This window comes from Chelonia mydas, chromosome 11, assembly GCF_015237465.2.
Source record: "Chelonia mydas isolate rCheMyd1 chromosome 11, rCheMyd1.pri.v2, whole genome shotgun sequence".
In the NCBI taxonomy this organism is placed as follows: domain Eukaryota; kingdom Metazoa; phylum Chordata; order Testudines; family Cheloniidae; genus Chelonia; species Chelonia mydas.
Genome location: NC_051251.2, coordinates 40,613,739 through 40,629,076, shown reverse-complemented (window position 1 = coordinate 40,629,076; position 15,338 = coordinate 40,613,739). Strand labels below are relative to the sequence as shown.

Here is a 15,338-nt window from a genome sequence, read left to right as displayed (position 1 = left end):
GTATGCACAACTGGGTCCTGAGACTCACAGATCTATACCATATTAGTTATAATACTATGAGGAAATGAGTACTATAGGAATAACAGTAAATAAAAGCCAAGTAAAACTGTAAAATCAGAAACCCTACCAGTAACAGTACGGTTTATTTTAGTTTCTTAGAGTCACTTGTGCACACAGCATAGACTGTATGAGGTACAGTACATCAAATGACAAGTCAACACTACATTCAGCATATGTTTGCCCAGTGAATCTAATCTTTTACAATAGAGGGGTTTTCTACATTTGAGCTGGGAGATGAGACCCCCCCAGCTCACGAAGGCATTCCTGTGCTAGCTCTGTTTGAGCCTGTGCCTCAATACAGCAGCACGTAACCGGCAGCCCAAGCTGTCTGAGGACTTAGCCATGAGGTCGGGCAGGACTGTACTCAGGGCAGCTAGCTTAAGCAGCCAACTGTACCAGACACATTGCTATTTTTACAGAGCTAGTACAAGCACATCTACACCCAGAGCCAGATTTAGGGGCAGGCAACCCAGGCGACTGCCCGGGGTGCCGGGCTTGGGGGGCACTGGGCTCGGGGGGTTATTTTTGTTATTAGCAACAAAAGAGAAAATGGAATGTTTGAAGTAACATGTTTCAGGTATTCCATGCGTGGATTCATTTTTCACTAACCTCCTGAATGTTCTGAATACCGTAGGAGATTCTACAGAGGTCCAGAAGTTTAACAACTGGAGGGGGAGGGGCGCTGAAGACGCTCCTTCCCTGGGGCGTCATTTGGCCTAGGACCGGCCCTGTCTACATGAGCTGGGAATCAGACCTTCCAGCTCAAATGTAGATATACCCATACAGCCACCTTCAGGCTCCCCTGATCCAAAATCCAGAGAGTGAGTGGATCTGTCCCCACCTTATAGTCAGAGCAGCCCTGGGGCTTTTCCAGAAGCCAGGGATCAGCCAGGTATAGGGGCTGGCACCCCTTCTGTGTCTTTTGCTCCAGGGGCCAGGAAAGGATAGCATGGGAAGCTGCTACATATAAGCCAGCCAGGGCTCTATGCAGTGTTTTCCCCAGGAATTGAAATTAGGGGGGCTGTTCAAATTTGCAGTGGGGGGTCAGGGCTGATGAAGGGTGAGACTGTAAGGGTGAAGGTGGGCTGTATGGCACCATAGTAAAAACTGAAAAATGTTTCATGACCATTTTATTAGATTTTAAAATCATCACACAAATTAAAGTTGGCTACTCGAGCCTTCTATGAAGCACTACATCTACATCCTTCTTGGTTTCTTGTTATAATTTTGCACTACTCTGCTAATGAACTTCTTGAATGCAATGCATTCATCTTTGGTGGCTTGTCATGTGTCCGGTATTTCCATTCCTTCAATTGATATGCTCATTAGTTCATTCACATGATCAGGCAGAAAGCAACTTCTTTCAAAACACAAAATTCTATTCAATGATGAAAAAGAACATTCAACTGTAGCTGAATTGTGACTGAGAGTAGCAAGAGATGAATTCCGACTTCTTTCAGCCCAGGAAACATAGCATAAAGATTGGGTCGAGCCACTAGTGAAGATAAAAAAAGAAGTTGAAGTCAAATCTTCATTAATTCGTCGTATGATATTCCACTCTGTGTTCAAATTCTCTGTTCTGTCCTGAGCACATGGCAGCACCATTGCTGGTAGTGCATCACTCCACTCAACTGTCGGTGTTTTATAAGACAGGGATCTGTAAAAGCTACGTAGAGGTTGAGTAGAATCTAGAAGTTGTTGTTGTAGATTTTTAAGAATCAACTCTGTGTACTTTTTCAGTTGTCTTAACAAACACTTCTTGTCCTCTTCACTTAAGGATTCAATATAAATGCCTTCATTAGTCTACTTCTGGACTGAAGTCTTTGCTTCTTCCAGTACTTTTTCAGTGGATAGCTCTCTGGTTGATCCAAATGTAGCTTCTATTGATGGACAAAGATCTACTACTGTTGTAGCAGATGCCTGGATGACATTGTTTAATGACCTACGTGGTTTCAACAGTAGACTTACAAGAGAGAGAATGGTAATAGTCTTCTCTGAACGTAGTAGCAAAAGTAATCCACCATCCTCACTACTTAGATCCATCCCACCTTGGTAGATACTTTCCAAAGCCAGTAATAATGGCTGGAGTAATTTTAAGACAACAGCCAAGGATCGCTCATGAGAAAGCCAGAGGGTTTTCCCAGGTTGGACTAATTTGAACTTCAGTCCCAGTGTATCTTCTACATTTTCCAAGATATTCAGTCTTTTTGGACTCTTGCTGAAAAAAGAATATAATGAAGACATTAAACATATAGCTTTTTAAATGTCTTTTGAAGAGTCTACAGCTCATACTAGCGCTAGTTGGAATAGATGACCTCTGCAGTCTGTATAGGAGAGATTAGGGTTGCACTTTTCTCTGAGCAAAGCTTGTGCTCCACCATGTCTTCCACAGAAGTTTGCAGCTCCATCAAATGCACAAGCAGCCATCTGTTTGGGGTCCAACTGACAAGCATTTAACTCTTCTAAGATGTGGGTTGTCACAGATGCAGCCAATCTGTCTTATATAACTTGAACATCTAGAAATGCATCTACTGGCCTACCACTGACATCAAGATAACGTACACAATGACTTAATACTTGATGCCCATTTGCATTGGTGCATTCATCAGCCATATATGCAAATTTTTTGAATGTGGTGAGAGAGTTCTTCACTTTTTCAACTGTTGAGTCTTTTACTGTTGCACCACGTGCGTCTAGCCAGTCAGTTGAGTTTCTTGCAGAAAGGTGATGAGCATTTGCTGGTCTTGTTCGGAACCAGTGTTCAACAAGTGACAATGCATGTAACATTGGCATCCAGTTTGTAGTGTGTGGTATCTCTTGCCTAAATAGAAAGTATGATGCCATGGCCATGTTTGTTCGCATGAACTGTGTTGTGTCTCCAGTATTCTTAACAGCCTCATTAACACTCACCAGTGTTGTCCTTGGTCAGGGGAGACTCAGAGTTCAGTGGTGCTTTCACATGAGTTCACCTCCCAGGTGGGGGGCAAGAAGGTACCCTGTTCGTTCTGCCAACTGCTCACTGTTCACTCTGGCCACTGTTGTTCATTGTGCCACCGTTCACTCCATCGCTTTGTTGCCAATGGCCCTGCACCATCACCTTCTGCTGCCACCTGCCACTGTGACCTCTCCGAGTTGGTCTCTTGAGGTTCCACCCAGCTCTCAGTAATTTCAGCTGAGCTCTCAGTGGGGGAACCTCGCTGCTAGTGCAGACTGGGCCATCTCTTCCACAGAAACACTGTCTCCATAGCAGGTCTAAGCACTTAGACCTAATTATCAGTGATTTCAGCTGTAGTGGTCACTTAACAAAACAGAAGACCATCTATGGAGCCTAATCAGCTCTGTTTTTAAACAATGGAGAGGGACAGGTCAAATAGTACTTGTGACTCAAGCAGACCATCAAGCAAAACACCTGTCCCCACCCCTTCTCTTAATGCCCTATATCAGCAGAGGTTAAATACAGTTCTACTGCCCTTTACTCATACCATAAGATTAACAACACTTCATTACCCCAGCATTTAAGTGATTTGTAACCCAACCCCAGCCAAAATCTATCACTTGGGCAACACAGCTCTATTTGCTGGATACCTAGGTAGATTAGGTGTGAATGTAAATACAATCTGGTCCTCAAGCCTTTCCCTCCAGCCCCCAGCTGATCACTAGCTCTCAGGGAGAGCTCATTTAGACTTCGCTTACCGATCATAATTTGAAATTATTAGGTTGGCCAACATCACCAAAAGGAATGCATTGACATTGTCATAAAAAAACAACAGCTGTATAAGGAAGCTAGTCTATGTTCATACTTTTCAAATCTATTATACTTTTTCAGATACATGTATTTATCATACACTTTATATGCTTTTAAAGTGTGTGTTAATGTTTCAATTTCAATTCAAATTTCCAAACAGTCACTAAATTGGCAACACTGCATGTAACTAGTTCACAAAACTGCAGGGGGGGGAGAGTTGTTGGGAAAATTTGGGGGGGACGGGGTAAACACCCCATGGGGGCTCTATGCCATCTAGGGATTCCCCTAGGCAGGGGGATTCTTCAGACAGCAATTTAAGCCAGTTTTACAATTGGCTCTGTGTTGCTGGAGCAGCGCAAAACAGCCCAAGTAGAGGTCAGGATCTGCCTAATAATGCTCTATACCTGTATGTTATCTACACATATGCGTACACACATTATATGATACTTTAATGTTCAGCAACATTCCAAACCACAAGGAAAGGCAGCTACTAAAATAAAATGGTCAGATTTCACAGACATGCAGATTTTGTACAAACTCCATTTTGAAAATTGAATAAGCATCACAGAACTAAGAACTGTCTTTTTTAAGTAGTGGGAAGGATAGATCCTCTTGGGGACTTGAAACTTGACCTGAGAGTCCACAAGACTGGTCACACCAGTGTTGTGACTGATCTCTTGTTCATTTTGTTAGGCAATCCTTGGCTTAATTTTGTAGCTACTTGAGAAATGGGTAACTCAGGGGATGGATGGAATAACTAAGGGGATTGGTAATGGGATAATACTGACTTAATACTAACTGGCCTACGTGAAATGTGTCCTTCTCAGGCCATTCCCAACAAGAAGGAACTGTATGCACATTATTAAAACACCATCACCATCATTAACTGGCACTGTTCTGACAGTGTCAACAGAAGGCCAAATTGGCCATACTGTGACTGAGTAACAGCATGGTCCCTTGTTTGCTTCTGAGGAACAGCTACCAGCTTTCTACAGCTGGTTGGAAAACAAATATTTCCCCACAAATTTTTTTCCCCGACTTTTTGGTGAAAAGTTTATCAAAATATTGCCATTCAGAAAAATCACCATTCTGCCTTATTCTCCTATTCTCCTCAATAAGCCAGGCTACCTGATCAAACTGTATCCTCTATGATGCTCTAGTTTCAATTTTCAGGTGTTAAGTTTTTCAACAACAACAAATTCCAAAGAAAGCGGACACTGTTCACAAAAAAATAATTTACCGGTAATCTAATTTTCCATTCAAGAACAGAAAATTTTCAACCAGCCCTAGTTCTGTCCCTTACTTGACAAAAGCAGTCTAACCCATTATTATATATTTTATGTTATGCCACAGATTTATATGGCATTTCAAAGAAGAAATAAAAATAGAGGACTGCCCCATAGAGTTATAAATTTAATACCTCAATTAGAGCATCAGAATGACAGTGAAAAGGGATTAAGGCAATTGATGAGCGCTCTCAATCTCTCTCACACACTCTCACGCGCACACACACACACACGCACACACACTTTTAAAAGCCAATTTCCTAACTTGAAGCATACCTCATTCGACATTTGCCCCAGTTGGCCATTTACTCTCCTGGGAAGGAGAACAGGCTACCACCATGTTATAGCACGTCACTTTCCCCTTGTCCATTCTAGTTTTAATAAATATGGGGAAAATATCAAAAGCAATTCCTTCACTCTGCTTAATGCTTCGCCCAAAGCAAGACAGAGAAAACGGGAGGCTAAAATGCAGTTGCTGAAAGTGAACAGGGCAACAGCTTCACAACCATCCACAACATTTCCAATTGCTTCAGAGAGAAGCCAATATTAGAAAATATACATTTAGGCTCTGTTTCTAAGCTTCCTTTGTTTATTATATTTGGCAACACTCATATCATTATAAAATAAATGGACACTCATGTATTTTTAGATAACTCCAGGCTTACTTCATCAACAGTTCCAAAAATTAGGAAGCATATGTCTGCAGAATCAAAGGCATAGAATATATTGTAGCTGGGTGAAGGTTTGTTTTTTTTTACTAAATAATAGAAACAGTAGTCCCAGTTTTATATTAAAAAGAATAATGCACTTATTTAAAAAGAACTGCCTTCCACAGAAGCCCAGAAAAGTGCGAGTTCCCCCTCAGGTCTGCTTTTTATACTCCATACATTAGCTTCCCTGAACTGCTACCCCACCGTAAAGGAATATTTCAATACATCATTCAAACTGGTTTCTTAAATACATTTCAAAAATTTTCCCACCCTTGGGGCGCACAGCAAAGTCATCTGTAGACTTTCCCTCATCTTTCTCTGAAATCGTAAGAGAAACTGTGAGTTTACATTTCTGTACCTTTTTAAGTTCATACTTCTATCTTTGAACAAAACCACCTCCTCAACATCTGAACAGTAAAATTCGTTCTTCCCTTTTCACTTGCCTATACATTATTTAAGAATGCTGCTCTGAATTCTAGCATTAGGGTTTTCCTTGGAGCAACAATCAACAACAGCTTTTTAGTCTGGTACATCAGGAAATATAGGATATCCAGGATAGTTTCACATATTTGTTTGCTATGTTCATCCTCAACAATTAAATATGATAATCCAATTTGGTGAAAAATAAACTGAAATCAGATCTGCTGCAAAAACTTTTTAAATGTAATTTTCAGCCTAGCAATCAATGCTTATTCAGTTTCCATGTCATCTCTGTCTTCTCGCTTTGCAGATGCTCAAGTGATGTTAAATTAAACAATTGCACAAAATTTAAGAACTGCAGGAAAATTACCATCCACACTTAATTCTGGAATACAAAAAGGTCCTTAGAAAACACTCTTCAACGATTATTTTTCCTTATAGCAAAAATAAAACAATACAAAGACTCTCACAGTAAAAGCAGAATACATTTGAGACATTCTACTTGCATCTTACGTCATTTCAAAATATAAGACTACAACGGTGAAAATGAGGTACCCCTAAAATATATTAAAAGACTGAGCTGCTAATGAAAAATGTCTAAGCTCTAAGTGAGCTGTGTATTGAAACAGACAGCAACACTAAAGTACGTATCATTTACAGACACACACAACATCAAACTATTATCTAGTTAATACTATACTTTACTCCAGGACATTTACCCTAAATTTGTGTAAACTGAAAACACAGGCTTGTAAACCACAGGCTCAAATCTGTAATTATAACACAAAGAAAAAAAAATTAAGAAATCTTAAACTTACAATGATGAGTTATCATAAATCCAGCACAGCAAATAGCCCTAAGGGTACATTTTAGATTTTTTATCCATGCTCTGTTCTCTCTGATGTGACTATTCGGGCACATGGTCAAGTTGCAATCAGCTTCTCTCTTAGTGCTGTATGAGAGCTGTGCTGATTTATCTAGTCTTTCTGCAGCAGATTAGCACTAATGTTTCTGCTTCTGCATCCTACCTTTCTTTAACAGTAGGCGCTGCGTTATCATTGGCAATCCAAATTAAAGAGCCAGGAAATGTAGCCCGGAATTTTTTTTTTCCTGTGAAATAACTGTTATGCAGTTAGTCTCACACAAGAATACCACTGTTTAATCTACTGACCCTCCTTTTCAATATCCCTGCTGAGAATGGTAGTCAGAGACACAGAAGGGTGGGTCCAATAAGACTGCTGTAGTCCAAAGGTCTTTTTATGATTTATTCTATTACAAGGAATATACTCTTGTGCAGATGGCCCCAAACAACGGACAGCTGTAATACAGATATTCTTCAGCCGGCAACATAGGATTTTCACTATTTGTAACACAATATGTACAAATACAGTGAAATCTAGTTTATTCAAAGAACATGGCCAACATGAAATTTAGACAAACAAGGTTTTTTAAAATACCAAGGATGCTGGGGAGACATGAACTCATGTGAATAAGGAAGATTTCACTATATTACAATATATGTGCTTGTTATAAACTCTCTTTCCTCTTGCAACTTTTTTGTTTCTAAAATGATATTTTTAAAACATTTGCCCCCTCATTTTTTCTCATGTTGTCCTTAGATTAGGAATATTTTACACTGTAGAACTGATGAAATCAGCATACTTCGCTATAAAATGGTGTAAGAACAAACCGAATGACCGGTTTTGTCTTTACAGTAAACCAGTAGTATTTTATCAATAAAATGCCATTTTTAATTCATGACGTTTTCAGTTCAAGCCATCCTGAGACACAATAGTTTAAATTTTCATAAAGACTTTTAAAAATATTAGGAAAAAAGTAAATGTCTGAGAATATTTATTCATGGAAATTTTGAACATCCTGACAAGTTTGCTCATATCACTGCTCTTCCTAGATGGTTTCTCCTCTTGAATACAGAAAAAGATTAGTATTCCTCTCTGCCCTTAAGAAACAAACATGGTTCTTGAATATTATTAAATAAGCATCCAATTCATGCCACTTAAACACTAGGAATATCTGAGAAGCAGACAAGATTCTTGGAGCCCTGATCTCTGATTATTACTGGCATTAACTTTAAATACAAGTTACACGGAGCATTCTAGGCAAAGCATGAAATCACCAGAAAAAGATTTACTATTCTTTTACTATTTTATAATAAGCCCTAAAACAAAACATAAAAAGCTGCTATTTTAGTTCACTTATTTAAATAATAATAGCAATTAAAAATGCAGCACCTTTCATCTTCTCAAAGTGCTTTACAGATTTTATATATATGCAAGCATTTCTTCACAACCAATGAAGTGTAGCCAGTACACTGATGGATGCAGCAATGGTTCAAAAGCATGCAGCAACACTAAACAACACTTTAGAACAGGAAATAAAGAAGACTACTATATCCAACTCAAACTGACGGAGGAATTTTAAGCAGGCACAATGCAGTTACCCAAACTGGGATTTGTCCTGGACAGATAGATAAACACTTCTACCCTTGTTGCAAAAAGGTATGGTAGAATTTTTAATGGCCACAAGTAAATAGGCCCTCCCTCTTTGAAAGATGGTATCCTTCAGCTACAAGAGCACCCAGACTCAATAGGGCACTGATTTAATATTGATTCAAAAGAATCACCAATACCACTCCCTTCAGCACTTAAGATTTCATTGGAAGTTCTTCCATACAAGTATTGTGCAATACTAAAAACAGAGTCCAGTTACTATTGCATTGCAGTGGTACATTAAGTCCAAATTATATCCATAGTTATTCAAGTGCACAAATACAGTACAGCACTTGCAGACCCTTTGGGATGAAATTGTTATACAAATAATACATCTTTACCTATCAGAAGTGTGGTCCTTTAGGGTATCTCTACACAATAGCTGGGGAGTGTGATTTCCAGCTCAGGTAGGCGTACTAGTGTGTTAAAAAGAGCAGAATAGCTGCAGCTAATCCAAGCCATGGCTCATGCTGCCATGGCCACACTGCTATTTTTAGCATGATACTTGAGCAGAGCTAGTGCATGTAACTCTACCCGAGCTGGGAATTACACCTTCCAGCTGAAGTACAGACATCACCTTAGAAAATTAGATTGACCCAGCTATGTCCCTCAGGAATGAGAAAAATCCAAACCCCCTAACAATGTAGTTAAGCCAACGTAAGTCCCCATGTAGACAGCACTAGATCCTACCTATCACTTCTTTGGGAAGTTGTCATAAATATAAAGGCAAGGGTAAACACCTTTAAAATCCCTCCTGGCCAGAGGAAAAACCCTTTCACCTGTAAAGGGTTAAGAAGCTAGGAAAACCTCGCTGGCACCTGACCACAGTGACCGATGAGGAGACAAGATACTTTAAAAGCTGGAGGTGTGGAGAAACAAAGGGTCTGGATCTGTCTGTGTGATGCTTTTTCCGGGGACAGAACAGGAATGGAGTCTTAGAACTTAGTAAGTAATCTAGCTAGATATGCGTTAGATTATGATTTCTTTAAATGGCTGAGAAAATAAGCTGTGCTGAATGGAATGGATATTCCTGTCTTTGTGTCTTTTTGTAACTTAAGGTTTTGCCTAAAGGGATTCTCCATGTTTTGAATCTAATTACCCTGTAAGGTATTTACCATCCTGATTTTACAGAGGTGATTCTTTTTTACTTTTTCTTCTATTAAAATTCTTCTTTTAAGAAACTGAATGCTTTTTTCATTGTTCTTAAGATCCAAGGGTTTGGGTCTGTGGTCACCTATGCAAATTAGTGAGGATTCTGATCAAACCTTCCCCAGGAAAGGGGATGCAAGGTTTTGGTGAGGATACTGAAACAAACTCTTTCCCAATAATAAATACCGGTTAGACGTTTGGTGGTGGCAGCGAAAGTCCAAGGGCAAAAGGTAAAATAGTTTGTACCTTGGGGAAGTTTTAACCTAAGCTGGTAAAAGTAAGCTTAGGAGGTTTTCATGAAGGTCCCCACATCTGTACCTTCGAGTTCAGAGTGGGGAAGGAACCTTGACATGGTGGCAGAGCGGTGGGATTAACTGGAAATCATTTTGAGATCAATTTGAGATTTTTTGAACCAGAAGCACAGATTTGAAAAGGAATTTTTTTTTCCTTTGGACTGCTGAAAAGCAGCGTTTTGGCTGAAAGCAGTTAGGGTTTGTTTTTTTCTGTTTTGGGGCCAGAGCAGAGACAAAAGGGAATTGTCTTTTGTGAGCTGGAGTTTTCTCTACCTAAAGGCAGGCTAGTTAACCTCCTGCAGGGAAATTCACCAGTCTTCACAGACCTGAAGTTGTTTTTTACCTAAGAGCAACTAGAGGGGTTTTCTGCCTATTTGCCTGGAGACAAAGGTGTTTGGGGGTTTTGTGGGGTTTTTTTGGATTTTTTTTTGTTTGTTGGGTTTTTTTTTTCTTCTGTAGGCTGACAATCACGATCAGAAAATATAGTATCATATTACAGCACAGCAAAATTTTACAAGCCAAGTTTTTTTTTTGTTTGTTTTATTTCTAACTCTCAGGTTAAAAACAGAGAGGTAAAGATGACAGAAACCAAGACACAACACAAACTGGAGTTAGCCAGACTGGAGGCAGCGAAGAGGCAGAAAAAGCCTTAGAAGCTGCCTACAGGAGAGAAATGCAGGCAAGGGAAAAAGAAATGGAGGCAAGGGCCAAAGAACTGGAGGAGAAGGAAAAAGAGAGGAAGCATGCACTGGAGATGGAGAAGCAAAGGCTCAGCAGAATACACCAACAAACCCTAGCAATCCTTCTCCAGGTACCACTTCCCATCCCAGAAAGTTCCCCACCTACAAGACAGGCGATGATACCGAGGTCTTCTTAGAAAACTTCGAAAGGGCCTGCCTTGGGTACAGCATCTCTACAGACCAATACATGGTAGAGCTGTGGCCGTAACTCAGTGGACCCTTAGCTGAGGTGGCGGTTGAAATGCCTAAGGAACACATGAACCAGTATGAACTGTTTAAAACCAAGGCGAGAGTCAGAATGGGGCTAACACCCAAGCATTCCCGTCGGCAATTCAGAGCCCTAAGGTGGAAACCAGACGTGTCATTTACCCGACATGCCTACCACATTGTGAAACACTGGGATGCCTGGATATCAGGAGCAAGTGTTAAATCTCCAGAAGATTTGCTCTTCCTAATGCAAATGGAGCAATTCTTAGAGGGTGTTCCTGAGGAAATGGAAAGATATATCCTAGATGGGAAGCCCAAAACTGTAATCGAGGCGGGGGAGATTGGAGCCAAAGGGGTGGAGGTGGCAGAAAAGAAAAAAACTGATCGCAGTTGGAGCGGATACCAGAAGGGACAACCTCAGACCACCCCCTACTACCGGAGGCCGCCCAAGGCCTCAACTACCCCCCAAGGAACCCTCCAGACAACTTATCGTCCTGCCACACCGTTCTCCAGCAACCCACCTCGCCCCAGTGACCCGTGAGCTGGACGATGTTTTAATTGTAACGAGTCGGGGCATGTAAAGGCCAACTGCCCCAAGAACCCCAACAGATTACAGTTCATTGCACCGGAATCACACCAGAGGTCCGCAGGCCCAGATATCTCCCAGATACCCTTGGAGCGGAGGGAAACTGTGAGTGTGGGCGGGAAGAAGGTCACCGCATGGAGGACACCGGAGCACAAGTCTCAGCTATCCATACTTCCTTAGGGGACCCCAATTTAATCAACCCAGAGATCCAAGTGATGATTCAACCCTTTAAGTCCAACTCTTTCAATTTGCCTACAGCCAAGTTGCCTGTCCAGTACCAGGGCTAGTCAGGAACGTGGACTTTTGCAGTCTATGATGATTATCCCATCCCCATGCTGTTGGGGGAAGACTTGGCCAATCATGTGAAGCGGGCCAAGAGGGTGGGAATGGTCACCCGCAGCCAGGCTAAACAAGCCGTGACACCTAGCTCTGTTCCAGAAACTTCTATCAGGACCCGGTCGGAGGTGATGGACCCGGACCCCAGGCCAATGTCTGCAACAGCAGTAGAGGATCCGGTCCCAGAGACCCAGACGGAACCAGTTCCACAACCGGAACCAGCGGAACAACCAGCACCAGACCCATTGCCAGCACTGAATCCAGTACTTGCAACCCCAACACCAGAGGGCCCCACCGAGCCTGAACCGGCAGCAGCCGATAACCCTACACAAGAGGCTCAGCCGGAGCCTGAACCCCAACATAGTGCACCAGCGGAGAGCGGTTCACAGTCAATGGAAACAGCCCCATCCCCTACATCGCTTCCAGTGGGACCAAGTATAGGTCCACAATCCAATGAGGAACTGATGTCTGCAGCATCAGGGGAACAGTTCCAGACCGAACTGGAAGCAGATGAAAGCCTCCAGAAAGCTTGGACGGCAGCACGGAGCAACCCACCGCCTCTCAGCTCTTCTAATCGATCCAGGTTTGTTGTAAAAAGAGGACTTTTATACAAGGAAACTCTTTCTGGTGGACACCCGGAAGACTGGCATCCTCAGAGACAGTTGGTAGTTCCAACTAAGTACCGGGTCAAGCTCTTGAGCTTAGCCCACGATCATCCCAGTGGCCACGCTGTGGTGAACAGGACCAAAGACCATTTGGGGAGGTCATTCCACTGGTGGGGAATGGGCAACGATGTTTCTACCTATGTCCAGTCTTGTGAGGTATGCCAAAAAGTGGGAAAACGCCAAGACCAGGTCAAAGCCCCTCTCCAGCCACTCCCCATCATTGAAGTTCCATTTCAGCGAGTAGCTGTGGATATTCTGGGTCCTTTTCCAAAAAAGACACCCAGAGGAAAGCAGTACATACTGACTTTCATGGATTTTGCCACCTGATGGCCGGAAGCAGTAGCTCTAAGCAACACCAGGGCTAAAAGTGCGTGCCAGGCACTAGCAGACATTTTTGCCAGGGTAGGTTGGCCCTCCAACATCCTCACAGATGCAGGAACTAATTTCCTGGCAGGAACTATGGAAAGCCTTTGGGAAGCTCATGGGGTAAATCACTTGGTCGCCACTCCTTACCACCATCAAACAAATGGCATGGTGGAGAAGTTTAATGGAACTTTGGGGACCATGATACGTAAATTTGTAAATGAGCACTCCAATGATTGGGACCTAGTGTTGCAGCAGTTGCTCTTTGTCTACAAAGCTGTACCACATTCCAGTTTAGGGTTTTCACCATTTGAACTTGTATATGGCCGCGAGGTTAAGGGGCCATTACTGTTGGTGAAGCAGCAATGGGAGGGATTTACACCTTCTCCAGGAACTAACATTCTGGACTTTGTAACCAATCTACAAAACACCCTCTAAAACTCTCTAGCCCTTGCTAAAGAAAACCTACAGGATGCTCAAAAAGAGCAAAAAGCCTGGTATGATAAACATGCCAGAGAGCATTCCTTCAAAGTAGGAGACCAGGTCATGGTCTTAAAGGCGCTCCAGGCCCATAAAATGGAAGCATCGTGGAAGGGCCATTCACGGTCCAGGAGCACCTGGGAGCTGTTAATTATCTCATAGCATTCCCCACCTCCAACCGAAAGCCTAAGGTATACCATATTAATTCTCTAAAGCCCTTTTATTCCAGAGAATTAAAGGTTTGTCAGTTTACAGCCCGGGAAGGAGATGACGCTGAGTGGCCTGAAGGTGTCTACTACGAAGGGAAAAGTGCTGGTGGCGTGGAAGAGGTGAACCTCTCCATGACCCTTGGGCGTATGCAGCGACAGCAGATCCAGGAGCTGTGCACTAGCTACGTGCAGATGTTCTCAGCCACCCCAGGACTGACTGAACGGGCATACCACTCCATTGACACTGGTAATGCTCACCCAATTAAAGTCCAACCTTACCGGGTGTCTCCTCAAGCTAAAACTACTATAGAACGGGAGATCCAGGATATGTTACAGATGAGTGTAATCCGCCCCTCTGGCAGTGCATGGGCATCTCCAGCGGTTCTAGTTCCCAAACCAGATGGGGAGATACGTTTTTGCGTGAACTACCGTAAGCTAAATGCTGTAACTCGCCCAGACAACTATCCAATGCCACGCACAGATGAACTATTAGAGAAACTGGGACAGGCCCAGTTCATCTCTACCTTGGACTTAACCAAGGGGTACTGGCAGGTACCGCTAGATGAATCCGCCAACGAAAGGTCAGCCTTCACCACACATATTGGACTGTATGAATTTAATGTACTCCCTTTCGGGCTGCGGAATGCACCCACCACCTTCCAAAGACTTGTAGATGGTCTCCTAGTGGGATTAGGAGAATATGCAGTCGCCTACCTTGACAATGTGGCCATATTTTCGGATTCCTGGGCAGAACACCTGGAACATCTACAAAAAGTCTTCGAGCGCATAAGGGAGGCAGGACTAACTGTTAAGGCTAAGAAGTATCAAATAGGCCTAAACAGAGTGACTTACCTTGGACACCAGGTGGGTCAAGGAACTATCAATCCCCTACAGGCCAAAGTGGATGCTACCCAAAAATGGCCTGTCCCAAGGTCAAAGAAACAGGTTCAATCCTTCTTAGGCTTGGCCGGTTAGCACAGGCGATTTGTACCGCAATACAGCCAAATCGCCACCCCACTGACAGACCTAACCAAAAAGGAACAGCCAAATGCCGTTCAGTGGACCGAAGAGTGTCAGAAGGCCTTTAACCAGCTTAAAGCGACACTCATGTCTGACCCTGTACTAAGGGCCCCAGACTTTGACAAACCGTTCCTAGTAATCACCTTTGCGTCCAAGCGCCGCTGCCACCAAGGCAAGGTTCCTTCCCCACTCTGAACTCTAGGGTACAGATGTGGGGACCTGCATGAAAACCTCCTAAGCTTACTTTTACCAGCTTAGGTTAAAACTTCCCCAAGGTACAAACTATTTTACCTTTTGCCCTTGGACTTCCGCTGCCATCACCAAATGTCTAACTGGGTTTATTTTATTAGGAAAGAGCCCGTTTGGAAACGTCTTTCCCCCCAAAATCCTCACCAAAACCTTGCACCCCCCTTCCTGGGAAAGGTTTGATAAAAATCCTCACTAATTTGCATAGGTGACCACAGACCCAAACCCTTGGATCTTAAGAACAATGAAAAAAGCATTCAGTTTCTTAAAAGAAGAATTTTAGTAGAAGAAAAAGTAAAAAAGAATCACCTCT

At 42.6% G+C, this 15,338-nt stretch overlaps 1 protein-coding gene across 6 annotated transcripts in view; it reads right to left on the bottom strand.

Moving 5' to 3' along the window:
- Positions 1 to 15,338, bottom strand: part of RAPGEF4 (Rap guanine nucleotide exchange factor 4) — a 223,193-nt gene that overhangs the window by 141,692 nt on the left and 66,163 nt on the right. Inside the window, exon 1 of one of the 6 annotated variants that reach the window (XM_043525448.1) lies at positions 7,040 to 7,362. The exons of the other annotated variants lie outside the window; for them this stretch is intronic. The gene's annotated coding sequence lies outside the window, so the exon portion shown is untranslated. Of the gene's footprint in view, positions 1 to 7,039; positions 7,363 to 15,338 lie in introns of those variants that run through there. 6 annotated transcript variants of the gene reach the window in all.